The sequence below is a fragment of the Sorex araneus genome, chromosome X, assembly GCF_027595985.1.
Source record: "Sorex araneus isolate mSorAra2 chromosome X, mSorAra2.pri, whole genome shotgun sequence".
NCBI classification, from domain to species: domain Eukaryota; kingdom Metazoa; phylum Chordata; class Mammalia; order Eulipotyphla; family Soricidae; genus Sorex; species Sorex araneus.
This window is the reverse complement of record NC_073313.1, coordinates 118,156,226-118,171,692: the sequence shown is the minus strand read 5'-3', so window position 1 is coordinate 118,171,692 and position 15,467 is coordinate 118,156,226. Positions and strand designations below refer to the sequence as shown.

The 15,467-nt window shown below is 41.0% G+C and overlaps 1 protein-coding gene across 1 annotated transcript in view; it reads right to left on the bottom strand.

Moving 5' to 3' along the window:
* IL13RA1 (interleukin 13 receptor subunit alpha 1) overlaps positions 1–15,467 on the bottom strand; it is a 109,902-nt gene that overhangs the window by 3,744 nt on the left and 90,691 nt on the right. The gene's annotated exons all lie outside the window — the stretch shown is intronic.

The window sequence follows — 15,467 nt, the reverse complement described above, 5'->3', positions numbered from 1 at the left end:
ACCAAAGGTCAGACTAATATTGTTTAAGGGCCAAATTCAGCATGACACCTGTTTTTGTAACTAAAGTTTATTGGCATTGAGCCATACCTACTTTTTTCTGTATTGTTTGGGGCTATTTTCTTGCAATCACTGCAGAGCTGAATTGTTATGGCAGAGACCAAATAGCTCACTAAGTCAAAAATAGTAACAAATTGGCCCTTTGTAGAAGCAGATTTCCAACCCCTAGACTATATCATTTCTAAACTCCTTAAGTTTGGTGGAAGGAGATAAGAGCGACAGAAACTATCAACAATGACTGTTCAGGACCAGAGCAATCGTACAACGAAAAGGGCTTTCGCCTTGCATGCAGTTGACCAGGGTTCAATCCTAAGCACTGCATTTGATCCCCTGAGCCTGCCAAGTGTGATTTTTGAGCCAGGAGCACTACCAGGTGTGGCACAAAAACAAAATAAAAAAACAATGATTATTCAGTTGCCTTGAAGTTGGACTGAGCATCTCATCTTCTGGGGAGGGGATATAGGGTGGGGCGTTCTCCTAAGACGTCCAGAGTAGGCTTCAAGCCACTCTTGGCCATATAGAATCTGTTGATGATTGTGTTCTGCAGTGCTTTGGGCCACCAAATACATCTTGGAAGTGCCTGGGAAGAAGCAGTACTAGGAACTGGACCTAGAGGCTCTGCATATGAGCCTCTGCATGCATTAAGCAGATCTTTAAGCCATCTTCCAAGCCCTGAGGATCCAACCTTAGAGACCAGATTTTTGTTTGTCTGGGGGCCATACCTGGTCGTGCTCAGAGCTTACTCCTGACTCTGTGCTCAAAGAATCACAATTAGTTTTTTTCTCAGGGGAACACATGCTCCACTAGGAATGGAAACTGGGTCAGTTGCATGCAAGGCAAGCACCTTACCTGCTGTCCTATCTCTCCAGTCCCCAAATTATTTAAATAAATTATTTACCCATGTAACTTCCAGAAATTAAAAATATTTACCGGCAATTCCAAGTGTTGGTAAGAATGCAAAGTAGTCCAATCGTTTATATGTTCTTGGTGGAAACATACAACAGCACACCCACTATGTAAATCTGTCTTGGAGTTTCTTATTGAATAAAACAAACACTTATCCATGACCCAGAAATCCCACTCACAGGAATTTACCCAAAAAGGAGTGAATATATACAGCCCACAAAGTCCTCTAGCATTACTCATAAAGGCCTAAATCTATCTAAAGACAAATGTAATGCCTGTAAACAAGTGAATTATTAAATAACCCATGGAGTATCATCCATATCATGGAATACTGTCCATCAATAAAAATAAATGAACTACTGGAATGTGCAACAAATGGATAACTTTTGTTAAGGGACGCATGCCCCGTTGTGAACTGGGCTTAATCCTGGCTCTGTGCTCAAGGATTATTCCTGGCAGAGCTTAAGGGCCCATATGTGGTACTTGGGATCAAATTTGGGTCAGCTGCCTGACCCACTGTACTTACTATCTCTCCGACCCCAAAGATACACAACAACTAAAAGTATTATTCTGAATGAAAGATGCTGGACTCAAAATCTATGTGTTGTAAGGTTCCATTTATATAATCTTCTAATGAAGGTGACACTTTTAGGGCATAAAACAAATTACTGGTTATAAAGGTGTAGGGTCAGTGCAAAGACTATCTGCAAACAGGTCCATGAAAATTTGAGTTAGGGGCCATGAGGCAAATGTTCTTTCTCTCGGATAAAGAGGTGGGTATAAAACTACATAGGTTGCTGAAACAATTCTAACTGTACACTTAGAAAGAACAAATTTTATTGTACGGAAATCTACCAATCTTATTTTTTCATGTTGATAAACAGACTTCTAACAAAAACAATCACCAAAATTATATAATACTGAATAATAACTCATTCAATAAATGACTCTAAGAAAACTAGCTAAGAATTTGAAAAACATATCCAAATTATATTAATCCATACCTTACAGCCTATGTAGATTAAAGACCTAATTATAAAAAAATCAGACTCAAAGATATACATGTTTGTATATATCAGGAAAATATATCAGGCACCAATTATATAAATCTGAGACAAAAAGGTCTTTCAATAAATAACAAAGGAGTTGAAGAAATAGTACAGGTGCTTTCCTGGTTTACAACTGACCCTGCAATGTTACCTTAATCACTGACAGGAGTGACTCGAGTATATAGCTGGGAATAGCCCCATGCACCTTCAAGTGTGGTCCCAACTTTCTCACCCTCCCAAAATATTTATGAATATGATACTGCCAAATATTCCCAGATAGACTTGTCCAGGCTGAGAACTCTGAGGCATTCTCAGAATGGGGATAGGAAGATTTCACTTTCTGTCTGAAGGCACATTAGCCCACAGCCACATGGGACAAACTTGACATGGAAACTACCCAGCTCAACATCTAATCTCAGAAAGAACTATGAGCAGCTAAATCTTACCAGATGGGACCCGTCAATGGGCTTAAAACTCTGGGGTATTCTCAGAAGAAAGCTGAATCACCCTCATGCCCCTTACCCCGTCGCTGGAAAACCCAGCAGTCCTCACCCACATCCATCGTCTTGCAAGCTTGAAAAATGGCCCAGCACCATATCTCCAAGAGAACATGATACTGCCAAATCTTCTCAGGTAGACTGGTCTAGGCTGAGAACTGGGGCCTTGTCAGAATGGGGGCAGGCAGAGTCTCCTTTCTGACTGAAGGTACCGAAGCCTGAAGCCAGCATCTTCTGACATAGAAAAGGCCTAGCTCCCCAACTGAACCTCATCAAACTGCCAAGCCACTAAGTGATTCCAAATCTCCTGGACACCTCCAAATTTCATAGTACTGTCAGCCAGGTAGGATCACAACAAATCTGATGGAAAAGTTGTATAGAAAACCACGAAGTACAACAATCCTAAACAATAACACAGAAAGTTGAACTAGCATTAAACAACACAGTAGATCCTTAGATGATGACTTTAGTAAAATCATTGTGAGATAGAACATTTATCACAAACTTTTTCTTATCAATCTAAGTCTTGATAATTCTATTTTATAAACAATATTGAAGCAAATTTGTTTGGACCTGCAGGGAGGCAGGCCAAGGTGGTAGGTAGAAAACTAGGGAATTGGTAGAGTGAAGGTCACACTGGTGGTGAGTTTGATACTGGAACATTTAATGCCTGAAACAACTTGGTAAGTTATGGTATTGTAATAAAATATTTTAAATAATAAAACACTTTTGTCCATCATTAGTCACCCTTTGTACAATATTAAGGCAAATACGGATCATAAGCTGAAGTATTCATAGTTGAAAAAGTCTTAACAAACCACCAAGGAAATGATGGAGGTTTGGGGGACAGATAATGAACAATAACTTCACAAAATAACTGACTCTGTTCAATAAACCTTTGAAAAAGTATGAAATCTGGAAACCAGAAAGATCACACAGGAGCTAAGGTATATGCTTATATATGACTGATCCAAGTTCAATCTCAAGCACTGCATGGTCCCCTAAAACCTCTAGGTGTAAACCTAGTGGTCCTCAAGCATCACCAGGAGTGTCTCTACATGCCTCTGATTACAGCCACTGACAGGATGCCCTGGATAATCCTGGGTACTGAAAGGACCAATGAGTACCCCATCTTCAGGACTTTGCATCGAATCAACAGTGTAGCTGGCCAATAATTATTTGGAGGAACCCTGAACCTTCTGAACACTGCTTGGAAGATGCTCCACCCCATATATATATATATATATATATATATATATATATATAAGCTGATAAAGTTAAAGCAATATTCCCTTTTTCTCACCTATCAAATTATCAAGAATTTTTTTAGACTCATGAATTTGGCAGTCTGAGTAAAACCATTCAGACATACTATTGGTATGTAGGGAAGGTGGTATAACCAAGTTGTATTCTATACTTCTTGAAAAAATTTAAATGTGTATTCTAAACCCCAGCTATCTTAATATGAAGAAATCAGACATTGCGTGTGCTAATAGACTCCACATTAATTTAACAACACATATTATATAGTTTTGGAATCCGTAAAAAGGATGGACTGCACTGCATTTTCTTTTTACATCCACATATTTCACTGCATGAATATACTGCAACATATTTAACCAATATTTTTTACTTAATATTTAACTTGTATATCCCATCTGGATTATTTCTTGACACCAATTTGCTGGTATGAAGAGTATATATGCTCTAAATACCACTTATAATACTTTCCCAAAAGAGTAATAAAACAGGGCTAGAGTGGTAGCACAGCAGGTAGGTTGTTTGCCTTGCATGTGGCCTACCCGAGTTCAATTTCTAACATCCCATATGATTCCCCTGAGCACTGGCAGGGGTAATTCCTGAGTGCAGAGGCAGGAGTGACCCCTGTGCATCGCTAGGTGTGACCCAAAAAGCAAAAAAAAGAGTAATGAAATATATGCTGATCTACATGAAATATGAGAGACATATTTCACGTAGGTCAGCACGTTTCATTACTAGAGAGTGATGTTTCTCACTAGAGTGAGAAAATTAAGAATTCATCTAAATGTCCAATGACAGAAAAAAATCTTTGTTAAGTACATTTTGATATACTTAAAATATAGAACACTATTTGTCATGAAAGAGTGTATTACAGGGCGATCTTTAGCAAACCTTTTATGTAAAGGGTCAAATATTTTCAGCTTTGAAGGTCACATAGTTCTGTCATAAGAACTCAACGCTTGCAACATGACAATGCCATAGAAGAGATATAAATAGACAGGCACGGTTATGCTCCAACAAAACTTATTCAAGAACACCAAAATTTGAATTTTGCGCCATTTTCATGTGCCAAGACATAGGAATTATCTTCAGGTATTTAAATTATTTTTATTACAGTTTAGGTGTTGGGCTGGAGTGATAGCACAGCGGTAGGGTGTTCGCCTTGCACGCGGTCGACCCAGGTTCAATTCCTCCGCCCCTCTTGGAGAGCACAGCAAAGCTACCGAGAGTATCTTGCCCGCATGGCAGAGCCTGGAAAGTTACCCATGGCATATTCCACATGCTAAAAACAGTAACAAACAAGTTACTTGTGCCCGCTCGAGCAAATCGATGAGCAACGGGATGACAGTGACAGTGACAGTTTAGGTGTTAAGGGTTATAATACAGTTCAGGTTTCTGGTATTGATGTAAAGATACTGCCCATTATCATCATGTCACCAGCACATATTATGACTACTGATATGACATGTGACATGACAATAGTCATAATATGGAAACAACTCAAATGCGCAACAACAGATGAATGAATAAAGAAGTAATGAAGTAATAAATTCTCTTGCCCCCGTGCCTGGCTGTCTTCACCAGGGCCCCTCTTAGTGAAGTGGGTTGAGTTTCCCTCCCTCCCCCGAGCAGAGCCCCGGCAGCCAAGGACCTCTGAAACCCAGCCACAGCCATGCTTAAGGCCACTCTCCACGTTTTCCGATGAGCCTCACGCACAAAGGAACCCAGGTGTGCGGGACCTGGGGCTGAGATCTCCAAGCCTGCTCGGATTGGGACTGGGCCTCCTCAACCCAGACCCCTCATTTTCCAGTAGCTTGGCAGCTACACTCACAAACTGCCCCTGGTGCCGTGTAATTCCATCAACAACCAAGATCCAGAGACTATAAAATGACATTCCCGGAAGCTCGTGCCGCATTTGCGTCTGAGTGACCTCTTATAGCCTAGTTCTCCCTCTCAGAGAACCTGGCAAGCTACTGAGAGCATCCTGCCCACATGGCAAAGCCTGGCAAGCTCTCTATGGCATATTCGATATACCAAATACAGTAATAATGATAGGTCTTATTCCCCTTACCCTGAAAGAGCTTCCAATGCAGCAACACTGGGAGGAACGAGTAAAGAGAGGCTGCTAAAATCTCAGGGACGAATGGAGGCGTTACTTGCGCCCACTGGAGTAAATCAATGATCAACGGAATGACAGTGATACAGTGATTTTATATATATATATATATATATTCACACACAATGGACTGTTATGCAGTCACTAGAAATATATAAAGTTCATGGCAACTTTGATAGAATGGTGGGTATCATGTTGAGTGAAATAAGCCAGACACAAAAGGACAAATAAAGGATGATCTCACTCATCTGTGGTTTATAGATAGACAAATCAAGGGTACAGAAAATATCAACCAATCAATGATAATAAATTTATATTTTTTCAATGATTTATTTATTGGTTTGGGGGTCACATCAATGATGATCAGGGATTACTCCTGACTCTGCTCAGAGAACCATATGGGATGCCAGGGATTCAACCCAGGTTGGTCACATGCAAGGCAAGCACCATATCTGGTATACTACCTTTCCAGCCCTTATTTTCAACTATTTAAAAGTAAAAAATTCAGTTTGTAGGCTATTTACAAACAGCAAGCAAGATGCGGCCTCTAGCTTATACAGAAATCTTGGGAGAAAGTTAGGGATTGGAAATATAGGGTTTTTTAAATCTATCCAAATGCTATAATAAGAAAGTAAGAAATTTTAGTAGGAATTCTAAGGAAAAATTACACACACATGGTTTCCGAGGGAGGTCAAGTAGAGAAAGGGAAGGAGCCTTGGGTCACTGAACACTGACGTTGGCTGTGGGGTTTGAGGAGTGAATGTCCTCAAGACTCAGTTATTAACAGCTTTGTAAGAAACATAGTAAGGGGATAACAAATAGTCAAAGACAACAGAACCAGATAATTGGTTTACACAACTTAGCTTAGTAAGGGCAGGGGATGGAGGGTGGATGTGAGGGGACTCTGAGACAATGGTGAAGGGAAGAAAATGGTGGAACCTGTAGTTCTGGAACAGAGAATGCACAAAATCCTCTCTTGAACAATACTGTAAATCACAGTACTTCAAATAACACAAAGTATTTAAACCTGCAACAATTTTTCAAACAGAAAAAATTTAATAAAAACTTTTTTTTCTTTCTTGCTTGTTGGGTCACACCTGGCGGTGCAGAGGGGTTACTCCTGGCTCTGCACTCAGGAATTACTCCTGGCGGTGGTCAGGGGACCATATGGGATGCTGGGAATCAAACCCGGGTCAGCCGCGTGCAAGGCAAACGCCCTACCCGCTGTGCTATCACTCCAGCCCCAATAAAACTTTTAAATGCACAAAGATCATCTTTATGAAACCCATATACAAATGATTTCCCCATGATCCCCAGAATATGAATGGATGGCAACAAACAGAAATTGCAACAAGAGTGCAGTGGTATCAGCCAATGCACTTTATGGAGAGCAATTTAGTGGGTGAATCTCATATTTCTGAGAATGCTAAAATGATTCACTCAGGGGAGCGGTATTGACTCAAGTGATAAAGCACATGCCTTGAATGTGTGCAGCCCTTGGTCCCATTCCCAGCACCATATGGCCCCTTGATCATTGGAAGATATGGGGCTCACAACAATTATTCTAATTATTAAAAAATATTATAAATTCATATAATCTTCAGCTAGCTAGTTATGAACAAATGAAACTAGCAGGAGATGTACCTCCAAAGGTAACTCAAGGCAAAAGCTCCACGGAACTGCCTGGAAACCATCTGGCCCCAGGAACTCTCTAAACATTCAAAGCCTCTTTCAGGAGGTAGGGAAAGAACTCAAAGGACTAGAGCTCTGCATACCAATGGTCCTTAGTATGACCCCTGCCTGGTATACCACATGGCCTCCTCAGCACCATACTGCTAAGAAATATCCCTCCACCACCACCAAAATAAGCACTGTACTGCAGCACTGTCATCCTGTTGTTCATCAATTTGCTTGAGTGGGCACCAGTAACGTCTCCATTGTGAGACTTGTTACTGTGTTTGGCATATTGAATATGCCACAGGTAGCTTGCCAGGCTCTGCCATGAGGGTGGGATACTCTCGGTAGCTTGCCAGGCTCTTCAAGAGGGATGGAGGAATCAAAGCTGGGTTGGCCACGTGCAAGGCAAATGCCCTACCCACTGTGCTATTGCTCCAGTCCACCAAAATAAGAAATCCTCTAAAAATAAAGCTTCTTTCCAGGGCATTTATGCTCTATGAGGACCAAGTGGTGGGAATCGACAAATAGACTTCACACTCGCCAGGACACAGGCAAGACAAAACAAGCAGAAACCCAAATACAATTAGTCATGGTAGGTACATAGAGCCAGGTGGCCTCATAAAGGAATTTACCCCAATTTTGAAAATTCTCAAAATAATTGCAAATCAAACTGTAACCATGAAATTAAGAGGAAGGAACCCGGGCTACATCAAACCTTCATTTGAAATTCCTGACAGGATGCAGAGATAAGTTATATCAAACTGTGCACAAGCTTTGCAGGCCAGGTTCCATGCCCAAAAACACTTGTTCCTCCTAGTATAGATAAGAGTGATCCCTGAACACTGATTCAGGAGCAGCCTTTGAGCACCACTGCGTGTGGCTCCCAAGCAAATATAAAAACAAAACCTCAGAGAAACTAATTACATGTATTAGCAAGCACCAGAATAATACTTTCACAGAATTTAAGCAAGCCATAAAGAGGTGTCCTCAAAACAGATGAAAGTTATCTAAAAATGTCATCTTTAGTTTAATTACGGACTGGAGCAATAGCACAATGGGTAGGGTATTTGCCTTGCACGCGGCCGACCTGGGTTCAATTTCTTCGTCCCTCTCGGAGAGCCCGGCAAGCTACCGAGAGTATCCCGCCCGCACAGCAGAACCTGGCAAGCTACCCGTTGAGTATTCAATATGCCAAAAACAGTAACAACAAGTCTCACAATGGAGACGTTGCTGGTGCCCGCTCGAGCAAATCGATGAACAACGGGATGACAGTGCTACAGTGCAGTTCAATTACAGTGGTATACAATATGGAAAAATATACATGACAGGAAAGAGAATATAATTCTTACTCAGTATACTTCAGAAATGACTCAGGAAAAAAAAAATAAAATTATTATTTTAGAAATTAGGGCTAAACTAGGGTGACAACAGGCAAATAGACAAGTTATGGGACTGGAGGTATAGTACAGGGGATAAGGCACTTATTTAGTATGTAGCTGACCCTAGTTCGAACCCTGGCACTGGCCAAATTGCTTCCACAGGCCCTTGCACTAAACCTCCTCTCTAGCTGACCAGCTGCTGCTTCTGAAACCTACTGAGTCCAGAAAGCCCCACAAAACACAAAACACCAGATATATTTTTAGAAAAACAGAAGATGAAAGGGAGGATCTTTATTAATCTTCAAAAAATGAAGCTAGATAAAACTAATTCTAAAAATATTTGAAAACGTCAGAGAAAAGCAAGGAGAACAAGGGAATAAAAAGTCTATAAGGCTTTCTTTTTTTCTGTAAAAAGAAATTTTACAGAAAGTAAAATAAAATAAGAAACTACATGTTAAAGGACACAGCACACACCTGGCAAATCAACCTAGACTGAACCACCATACCAAGACATTCTACTGAAATGAATGAAACGAACCCAAATGATTTTGCAACAGCCATACCAAAAATATCAAGTGCTTCAAATCAAAAAGAAATGATGGCTAAAGGAATCAGCCGGGATGGGAGATGGATGCCGAAAGTAGATAATGGACCAAACATGATGACCGGTGTCTGTGTTGCAAGCCATAATGCCCAAAAGTAGAGAGAGAGTATGGGGAATATTGTCTGCCATAGAGGCAGGGGGAGGGTGGTAAAGGGGGGGTATACCGGGCGTATTGGGGGGGGAGAATGTACAATGGTGGAGTGACGGGTGTTTGATCATTGTGTGACTGTAAGCCAAACATGAAAGCTTGCAACTATCTCACAGTGATTTAATACAATTTAAAAAAAAACTTCACTGCCAACTGACTTTGACAGCATTTTAGACCAAGAGAAAACGGTGACATGATTAAAGTCACCCAAAGCAAGAACTTGTGTCTCAGATTTTACATCCAGACCTTGTTAATTGTTAATGCAGCAATCCACATCCAGGTGTAAATTGGATAAATGTTGGTCCCAGTACTCTTTTTTCCTGGGATAAATTTTAGAGCTTTAAGCCACCAATTTGACTGCAAGGACATCGATGTGCAAGTCTAGTGCTGAGCATAAAATTAAAACCACATAGAATTCTGAGAACTAGGGGAAGGGGGAGACGGTCCCCCTTGTACTCATGGTCCCCTGTGTACAGCTAAGGGTTAGGGTACTACAGAGCTTAAAGCACATGCAGCCAACCCTGATTTGATCAAGGGCATTACATGAACCTCCAAGCACTGTCACTTGGGGTTTTGTAGACCCCCCCAGCACTGCTGGGTATGGCACTGGAGGCCTCCAAGCACTGCCAGTGCGCTCCTGGAGATCCCTCACACCACAGGGATCAAGCAGCTCCTCATTTCCAGTCTCACATTGAGAATTACTGGGGGTGGCCACCTGGCTCCCTGAGCACTGCTTGGAGACCCCCAAAAGCATATAAATTGGGAGACAGGCTGATGGATGTGGCTCATTGGTAAGGTGCATGGCATGTATGTGTGAAACCCTGGATTCCATGCCAATATATGCATACATGATCCTCAACAATGCAATAAGTGTGAGCCTTCAGCCCTGTAACAATAACAAAAATAAAATAAAAGTTTTTTTTTTTCAAAAAAATAAGGAGCTGGAAAAAGAGCTTAAGGGACAGTAACTCATCCTTTGCATGGAAGAGCTCTTTGTTCAATCCCTGATACCACATTGTCCCCTGAGTACAGCTAGGAGGGAACCCCTGAACACTCAGCATGGAGTAGTCTCTGAGAACTGCTGATTAAATATAAATAAATATGATTAAAATAAATAAACATGGAGAAGAAATGTGGCAAAATATGGAAAAACTGTTTTTTCATTAATAACAAAAATAATTATATAATGTGTCAAAATTTCAGAAATGCTTTTAGTTTCACGAGATTCACAAGATTCTATTTATTTTAAATAAAATCAATCATCATCATCATCATCATCCCCCTGATTGTCGAATTTCTCGAGTGGTCTCAGTAACGTCTCCATTCGTCCAAGCCCTGACATTTTAAAAGCCTCTCTCTACTCATAGTAGAAAATACGAGTAGTAGAAATACGAGTAGTAGAAATAAAATCAAATAGGAAGATTTTTATTAAAACAATATCAAATTTCTGAACAGAAACTTCCTCAAAGAAGAAATCTGAATGGCCAAAAGGCACATAAAAAATGCTCTTCATCACTAAGCATCAGAAAGATGCAGATCAAAACAACAATGAGATATCACTTCACACCACAGAGACTGGCCCACATCTAAAAGAACAAAAGCAACTGGTGTTGGCGCGGATGTACGGAGAAAGGGACTCTCCTTCACTACTGGTGGGAATGTCGACTATTTCAGCCCTTTTGGAAAACAGTATAGACACTTCTCAAAAAATTAGAAATTGAGCTCTCATTTGACCCAACAATACCACTCCTGGGAATATATCCTGGAGAGGCAAAAAAGCATAGTCGAAATGACATCTGCACTTCTGTGTTTATTGCAGCACTGTTTACAGTAGCCAGAATCTGGAAAAAACCCAAGTGCCTGAGAACAGATAACTGGTTAAAGAAACTTTGGTACATCTACACAATGGAATACTATGCATCTGTCAGAAAAGATGAAGTCATGAAATTTGTGTATAATTGGGTCAACATGAAAAGTATAATGTTAAGTGAAATGAGTCAGAAAGAGAGGGACAGACATAGAAAGATTGCACTCATCGGTGGAATATAAAGTACAGAATGGGAGACTAACACCCAACAATAGTAGAGATAAGCACCAGGAGGACTGCTCCATGGCTTGTAAGCTGGTCGCACACGCTGGGGGAAAAGCAGTTCAGATAGATAAGGGACCACCAAGTAAAAGGTGCTTAGAGGGCCCACTCGGGATGGGAGATGTGGGCTGAAAATAGACTACAGACTGAACACGATGCCCACTCAACACCTCTACTGCAAACCACAACACCCAAAATAAGAGAGAGAGAGCAAAAGGGTATGCCCTGCCACAGAAGCAGGGCAAGGTGGGGGGTATGTGGTGGGGGTGGGGGGGGCGGCACACTGGGATCATTGGTGGTGGAGAATGGGCACTGTGGAGGGATGGGTACTGAGCATTGTATGACTGAAACGTAACCACGAAAGTTTGTAAGTCTGTAACTGCACCTCATGGGGACCCATTACAAAAACTAAATTTAAAAAAATATTAAATTTCTAAAATAAAAATACAACTACCATACAATTCAGAAATTCTACTCCAGGTATCTTTCCCAAGAATAAAAGAACACTAAACATATTTTTTAAAAGTTCATAAGTTTGTTACCGTACATCACAGTGGTTCTCTAATTAAAAAAAAGAATAAAAGAACACTAATACTTTCCCTTTAAATGGCCTTTTGTAAAATAGCCTTTTAATTCTTATTTACTTTTCATTTTTATTGATGGAGGTGCTGTGATTTACAATACTATTAATAATGGTTTCACTGTGCATAATTTTAACACTACAGCCATCACCAGTGTACCAGTTATTGAAAGTTGATAGCTGAGCTTTTAGAAAGCTTTTAATTAGAGAACTGTGATTAACAAAATTATTGACAGTTGCATTTAGGCATGTAATATTTCAACACCAATTTCCACCAACAGTGTCAATGTCCCTCCACCAGTGTTCCCCGTGTTCCCACCCCCACCTCCTGCCCTCCACCTTGACACGCACATTTCAAAATTTGGTGCTTGTAGTTTAGGTCTCATGTTTTCAGCGTTGTTGAGTCTGTGCTTTGGATATACAGTCATACCATTCTCCTGCATTACTGATATACTCTAGACTCCTGTCCCCTGTTCCCCCATTATTTCACTTTCTCATCTTATTCTTGACTCCTCTATTTCTTTCCTTCTCCTCCCAAAATATAGGGACAGACTGAAGAGGGGAAAGCTTAGAAAAATGTCTGTCATAAAGAAAAAAGTCCTTTAAGTATGAACTATATATTTTTGCTAGCATTCCATTTATCAATAAAAAACTGTTTGCATTTCTCTCCACTCTTCAGATAACAATGTTAGTGATGTGTGGGTTGTCAGGTTATAGTGATTTTCTCTTACTCTTTTGGTCATGTATATTTCTCACTTCTCTACAATAAATATATATAGTATGTTTCAAAGAAAGCTATCTTAATTTTTAAACGCACCATGAACATTACACTTTCATTGGTTTCTGATCCTCAGACTCAATGCCAAGCTGTGATGGACAGGAAGAAAATCAATCTGTTTTAACACAGTAGACACTGCAGGAGAGACAGCTTCCAGGAATATATTAATTGGAGAAATAGCATTATTCATTCTTAAAATATAGATAATTCTCATCTTCACCATCCGTCAGCATCCTGGCCTTTCTCTGAGCCTCCTATAAATATGTCCATATAAGAAAAAAGGAACAAAGTATGTAAAATTAGATGCCCACAAAATTACCAATCCATAATTCAATTCAAACACTGTCAATTTTTATCAAAGGTAATCAACCACAGAATGATGGCCAATGGTAAAAAACATGAAAGATGAAAAAAATAGGAAGAGTCCAGCTCAACTGCTTTTCATTGTTAGTCACCTAATTTGAGAAACAGTGTGTTCTGCATGCTTTTCTATTTTCAAGCAATAAACAAAATTTGAAACAGCATGGAACATCAAGTCTCAATTTAAGCGAGTTTCTTCAGGATCCAACTCTTTCCTACAGTGAATTTTCCAGAATTAAAGAGGGCCTCAAGCCTGTAAGCATCTTACAAAACAACCAACCTTTTATATACAAGGCCCCAGCCCCTTTAAAGTCCTATTGTCTTCAGATCACATTCATCACATTGTCTTCAGACTCACAACGGGGAGTCACATCTTGTGAACCACCTATCCTCATGCTTTAAAGTGTTCAGCAATCTTGCTTTGATCCCCAACACTGTATAGGTTCCCCCAAGCACCGCCAGGAGTAAGCTCTGAGCATCTTTGGGTGTGGCCCCAAACCACTACCCCTCAAAAAATACAAATCAGTGCAGGGAACAGAGTGATAATACAGTAGGTACAGTGCTTTCCCTGCATGTACTTTAATCTCCGGCACTCCATACGGTCAGTCCCCTGAGGCCACCAGGAGTGATGCCTGTGTGCAGAGTTATGAATAACCCCTTAGCATCACTGAGTGTGGCTCGCCCCAAAAATAACCACAAATGTGTGTGGGGCTGAGGTTAGGAAAGATAGAGAAGAGACTAGTATGACAATAATACCTGGGAATGATCACACTGGACAAGATCTGAGAGTTGAAAGTAGGTAAAGGGATCTTCTTGATAACCTTTCAGTATCAATACTGCAAACCACACTTCCCAAAAGCAGAGAGAGCGAAAGAGAGGGGGAGAAAAAAGCGCCTGCCATAGAGGCAGGCAGGGGTGGAGGGTTGGGGGTGATGGGAGGGAACCTGGGGAAATCGGTGCTGGGAAATATACACTAGTGGAGGGATGGGTGTCGGAATACTGTATAACTGAAATCTAATCATGAACAGCTTAGTAAAGGTCTATCTCACAATGATTCAATAAAAAGTTAAAGAAAAAACCAAATCAGTGCAACAGCATAGGGGCCTGAGAGTGTGGCCAAAGGCAGAATGCCTGTGAGGCTATGAGCTTCATCCCCAGCACTGCCTGGCAAAAGCCTTGGGGACACAAAAAAGTATATGACATCCGGGTATACCAAGTGTATGAGCATCGTAACTTATTGAGTGAGCCAGGCAATCGAGTGTGTAACCTTCAAACATCATATCAGGTGCAATACCAAAACAGAATAAGAAAAAAATCTTTGGGGGCTGAGGTTGAGACCACACCTGGTGGATCTCACAGTTCTGCGCTCAGGAGTCGTTCCAACTGATGCTGGGGAACCATATGTGATGCTGGAATTCAAACTCAGTCCTTCTGCATCCAAAGCATGTGCTCAGTCCATTGAGCCACCTTTTTAGGTCAATAGTAGGGTGGAGGAAATACTGTACACTGCACCTTTAAAGAGAACTAGTTCACCACAGTATGGAGAAGGCAAACCTAGTATCATTTGATGTGACTATTATTTTTTAATGGCTCACTTTTTATTTATTTTATTTTATTACTAATTTTTTTAAAATTTAATTTTATTATTGCAGAGTCTCTTGCTCACATGCCTGGTTGTCTTCCCCGGGGCCCCTCAGAGGGGATGAGCTCCATCTTCTCTCCCCACCCCAAGCAGAGCTCCAGGTGGCCGAAACCCTCCAGAGCCTAGCCACAGCCATGCTCAAGGCCCCTCTCCACACCTTTGGACGAGCTTCACACATGAAGGTACTGGCAGAGGAACCCAGGCATGTGGGAGCCAGGGCTGAGACCTCCAAGCCTGCTCGGATCGGGACTGGGCCTCTTCCACTCAGATTTCCATTTTCCAGTAGCTAGGCGGTCACACCCAGGGACTGCCCCTGCGCCGTGTG